Below are 5,323 nucleotides of genomic sequence, written 5' to 3'. Positions count from 1 at the left end.
GGTGCAGCGTCTGCAGTTATGCGGTCGCTGTATCGGTCCGTCGTGATGAAGAAGGAGCTAAGCCAAAAGGCGAGGCTCTGGATTTACCAGTCGATCTTCGTTCCTACCCTCACCTATGGTCATGAGCTTTGGGTCATGACCGAAAGAAGGAGATCCCGGATACAAGCGGCTGAAATGAGTTTCCTCCGTAGAGTGGCAGGGCGCACCCTTAGAGATAGGGTGAGGAGCTCAGTCACCAGGGAGGAGCTCGGAGTAGAGCCGCTGCTCCTCCGCATCGAGGGGAGCCAGCTGAGGTGGCTCGGGCATCTGTTTGGGATGCCCCCCGGACGCCTCCCTCGGGAGGTGTTCCGGGCATGTCCCTCCGGTAGGAGGCCTCGGGGCAGACCTAGGACACGCTGGAGAGACTATGTCTTTCGGCTGGCCTGGGAACGCCTTGGGGTCCCACCGGAAGAGCTGGAGGACGTGTCTGGGGCGAGGGAAGTCTGGGCTTCCTTGCTTAGACTGCTGCCCCCGCGACCCGGCCCCGGATAAGAGGAAGAAAATGAAATATGAGATAAACCTGACTGTCTCTTTAATAAATAGACCCACTGCTTCCTTTAATTCACATTAAATCCTTTTTAGCAAATAAAACATTATGACAGAGTGTGGAACAGTTTCATCAGATGTTATTTCAACACGTCTTTTTTGATTTCCAACTATGTAAACTAATTTTAATGTTCCTGGTTGAATCTGGTTAAAAGTTCCAGTCTAGATTATTTTGTCCTGTGGTTTGAAAGCAGTGTGTTTGACTAAACCTTGTTTTTCCTCAATATTTCCTTCTTTAAGTCATAAAGAAAATAGAGGTTGATTTTTCATTCATAAATCTCAAACAAAAATTTACTTCAACTTTTTAACAATGTTTTTCTAACTGTCAGATTGTTTTCCTTCCATAACACATGCAACCATTAACACATAGTCAACAGAGCAGTCTTTAAATATTTAATGAAGCCATTAACCAGCACTCTTAATTAGTTTCAGTGGAGTTCATACTCACTCGAAGGAAAACAGACATGTGGCTAATTATCATCATATTCATATGATGAAACACACTCAAAGGCACAGACCGTATTCTATTCCCTTGTGAGTGGTGAAAGTAAACTATCACAAGTTGAGCTCAGCAATGGGCTATAAAGTTATAAACAATAAATACTGAATACTCAATTAGGAATTTATAACGCAGCCATGTGGTAGAATTAAGATATGTTTAAGATTAAAATGTAAAATAACGAAAAACAATGTTCGTCTCGCAGTCAATATGTGAAGCAATCTAGTTGCATCATATATAGTTTCCCAACACATGAAACAGAAATCATCTGTACTTATAAATCAGTTTGAAGAGCAACAGCTTCTACAGATTGACCCTGCAGGTGGACGAGAAAAAACATGAGCTATTGTTCTCTGATGCAGTAAAATCGGCTTATTGTGGTAAATGTGCACCATCACAGTGCAAACCCAGCATTGTTTGTATAAATGTTTGTGATGGAAAAAAAATCATGAGCGAAAAAGAAGAAAATCAAAATGAACATGTTTTGTTGGATATAGAAATGTGTATTTACTGTGGTACATAATAAATTCTCACTACCCATTAGAGTTAATGTCAATCTGGTCACTAACCTGCCCTCCATCCATCTTTCCAGAGGTAAATGTGACATACCACCATGGTATGTATGTGTGTGAGTCACGACATTACACTGTATGCACTGTGGAATTCCTGCAAATGTGTGTTGTGTCAATAGAAGCCGTTAGTGAGACACACAGTCGCCTTCTGCTTGTTGGTAAACATAGTAGGTTTCACCAATCACTGATCAACAGTATAAATTAATGGCATAAAATTAAAGTGCTGGTTGATGTCTGTGGCTTGAGACGAGTTTTAAATCACCAGACTTGCTCAGTCATTGGCTTCAAGTCGTTTTGGGTTTGTTCTCGAGTGTTTCTATGAGATGTGTAATTTTCCCATTTCAAAGAGAGAAATTTGGCTGAAAAGCGGCAGGTCAGGTTCAACTTTATCCATTATAGTTATTTTTAAATTCACACAAACAGAAATGTGTTCAGAATTTTGCAAATGTGTACAGATTTGTTAATGTTTATACATTTTTAGATATGTTCATATTTATTAATGACTGATAATCTAAAACCTTTAAAAAAGCACAGTTTATTTAAGTCTTTTTTGAGACAGATGCTTTAAAAGATGGTTGAATGTGTTGGTGAAAATAGACCTGAAGTTGGCTTTAGTTTTCCTTAAACTCAGCCTAACTTTCAGCCTCACTTATCATTTTAAAGGAGTCATATTCTCCTGTTCTCCTCCTCCTCCTGTTCTCCTCCTGTTCACCTCCTCCTCCTGTTCTCCTCCTCCTCCTGGTCTGGTCGGTCCAGAAACCTTCAGTATTCAAAGTTTCTAGCTCCTCCTTGATATTCCTCATTTGGATATTGGATCATAGGAGCTGCATTCAGAATCTGCTGTGTCTGTGTGAGCTGGACAGGCTCCGCCCACACATGCTCATCTTGGGAAAAGGAGGAAGTACTTCCTCTGGTGGTGCCATGTGCCAGAGCAGAGCTGCCTAATTGTGGGAGGAGTCAAAGGGAGGGCCTACCTTGATTGGGATTGGCTAAACCCCCGATGACACTATATAGGGTTTGATTCCTGATTGGCTGGTTGGAGCAACACACTTTTTAAAACCTGAAACAAGCCAGGGAGAGAGAGGACAGACTGTCTTCACTTCTGGGGCGTCAGTCCAGGTATGGGGACGAGTAGTACTGCTGGAGAACCTTTAGGAAGTCAGTTTAGCACAATATGACCCCTTTAAGTAAACCAGTCCCAAAACACATACATTTTCTAGAAGAGACTAATCAAGCATCTGCTTGTATTTGCTCCAAAATTGTCATCTTAATAAGTGATCTCTATTCACTGCCTGTTTAAAAGCAGTATCATTTTCACCACTGGAGCCACGTTTCCACCACACAAAAAGTGCAGGGAAGGAACGGAGTGGTTCAGAGCGGTACAGCAAAGCAGACCCCAACCGATATTTGGGTGGCGTTTCCACCGCAGAGGGGAGGGTTAAAATGTAGGCGGGGTTTAGAGCTCCGCAGATATGTGACGCTGCAACCGTGATCTCAGCCGGGGCGACAGATCTGGACCGTATGATCCTCTGTTGTTGTTTACATCCTCCGCTTTGCACTCGTTTAGTTATTAAATTTTTATTTTTTGCAGCCACAGAGCTGCAGCTGAACTTCTGTGTTGGTTCCATAGAGCGAACGTCTCCCCGGCTTACTCCGGTGCCACAAAGCCGGTCGGTACCGGTGTCGCGCCGCTGGTTGTGACGGCTGCTACTTCCGCCTGGAGGCAGAGATCGCGGACGCGATGCCAGGACAGACACCGGGGCTCGGTGCTCGGACCAGCTCCGGCATCCCAGCAGATTCCAGCGTTGGGGAACCGGAGCTCTGGGGCGGCACGTGGCGGTTCACGCAATGGAGCACCGGCCAGCGACGCGACGTGACGAGTGGACTCGGTAGAGCATCGATTACGGTCGTAGCGTCTGCTCCAGAGTCCCGGTCTCCGTCCTGCCTCACGTCTGCTCTTTAGGGACCAACATGAATGTTGCACAGCAAAAAACGAAATAAACCAACCAGTGCAAAGCTGAATATGTGAACAGAGGATTCATACAGCAACATATTAAAATATTGAGAGCGTGTAGTAAATCACTGACCAATCAGCAAATGGCTCCTCAAAACCCGTTCCATGGTCCTGAGTACCCCGACGGAGGGGTAGCGGAAAAGCCTCCACCTTTGGAGCGGTATTTTCCGGAAAAACCCAACTTCTTGTGGTGAAAACCTGAACCGTACCGGACCATACCAGTTCATTCACGCACTTTTTGCGCGGTGGAAACACGCCTTAGGAGGCAGAATAATGGCTGAAATTGACGAGTAATGAAGAGCTCCTCTGAAAACATTTACCACCAGTCGCCACTGAAAAGCATATAAAATAGAATGGATAGACTTAAAATAAATGATAAATCATTTCTTACTCGTTTCTCCTTTAAATTGTGCCATATATAGTCAAGATGCATTTGTGGGATGTGCAGCGGAGCTGAGTATTAGGGCTTCATCCTTGAAAAAACAGAGATTGTTTGAAGCATCTGGTGCCCCCTGCTGGACAGGGATGAGCTGAGATTCTGCCTGCAGCACTTGACTCAGAGGCCCCTGCATCCTCCCTTTTTGAACCCATAGGAACAAGAAGAAAATTCGGCAGTGACGTCAGCCAGCTGCCAAAAAAAAAGCTTTGTTTGGCAGGACTGTTCATACTCCGATAAGAAGCTGCCGAACTCGCAGGCCACGCCCCCTCACAGCAGCCACACGTCTGTGATGCCACGTTTAAACTTTTCAACTGCACAGTTTATTTCTCGCCTCCAGTGCTTTCAGAAATACATTTCTCTGAACTTTTTCAGCAATAAAAGAGAGTTTCTGTCTGAGCGCCATGTTGATCCGGTTCTAACTACAGGAGCTGTTCGTGATGCGTTCAGGTGCATCATGTAAAAGCCTGCACTCCGACTTTTTAACGAGCAGCGGCGCTCGCACAGTAGCGATGTTACAAGCTAAATATGACTAAAATATGACTGATAGTCATGACCGAACTGGAACACGCATGCGCAGCACACGGCAGAGCAGAAGTTTCGGCAGTGCGGCTCCCACATAGTTCGGCCAGGGCGGTTGGCACAGCCGAAACTAATTTCTTCGGCCAGAGGGAGCTGACCGAAGGAAATTACGTAATTTTGTTGAGCAGGACCTGCACTGCCGAACTTTCGTCTTGTTCTTATGGAGGATGAAGAGGCCTTGACAGTGTGAGGCGACATGGAGGAACAATACTTGGTGACCCTCAGTCTTTTCCTCAGTCTGGGACAATTCTTTCCCTGTGAGCAGGAGGACAGGGATGAAGAGGACGTGTCACATTGTTGTGGCTGTTCATGGTCCATCCACTGGACTAGGACCCTGTCTGAATAAATAAATTGGTGACTTGACAATATGATCTTTCTTCATATTTCAACTTGGGATGTCCCCATCCGATCGGTAGATATCGGATCGGGGCCGATATTAGTGATTTGTGAGTGATCAGGTATTGGCAAATCCAGCCGATCACCCCGCCGATCTAAAAAAAAAGAAACACGGTCCGCAACGTCACCTAATAACCACAACAATCAGGGACTAGAAGCTAGTCTAGTAGAAGCTAGAAGCAGGCGGAGTGGGGCCATAGACCTATAAAACTAGAGTTATATATAGTGGTTTATGTGTT

The sequence above is a fragment of the Lipophrys pholis genome (assembly GCF_963383615.2).
Source record: "Lipophrys pholis genome assembly, chromosome: 3".
NCBI lineage: Eukaryota > Metazoa > Chordata > Actinopteri > Blenniiformes > Blenniidae > Lipophrys > Lipophrys pholis.
Note: the sequence above shows the minus strand (reverse complement) of the source record.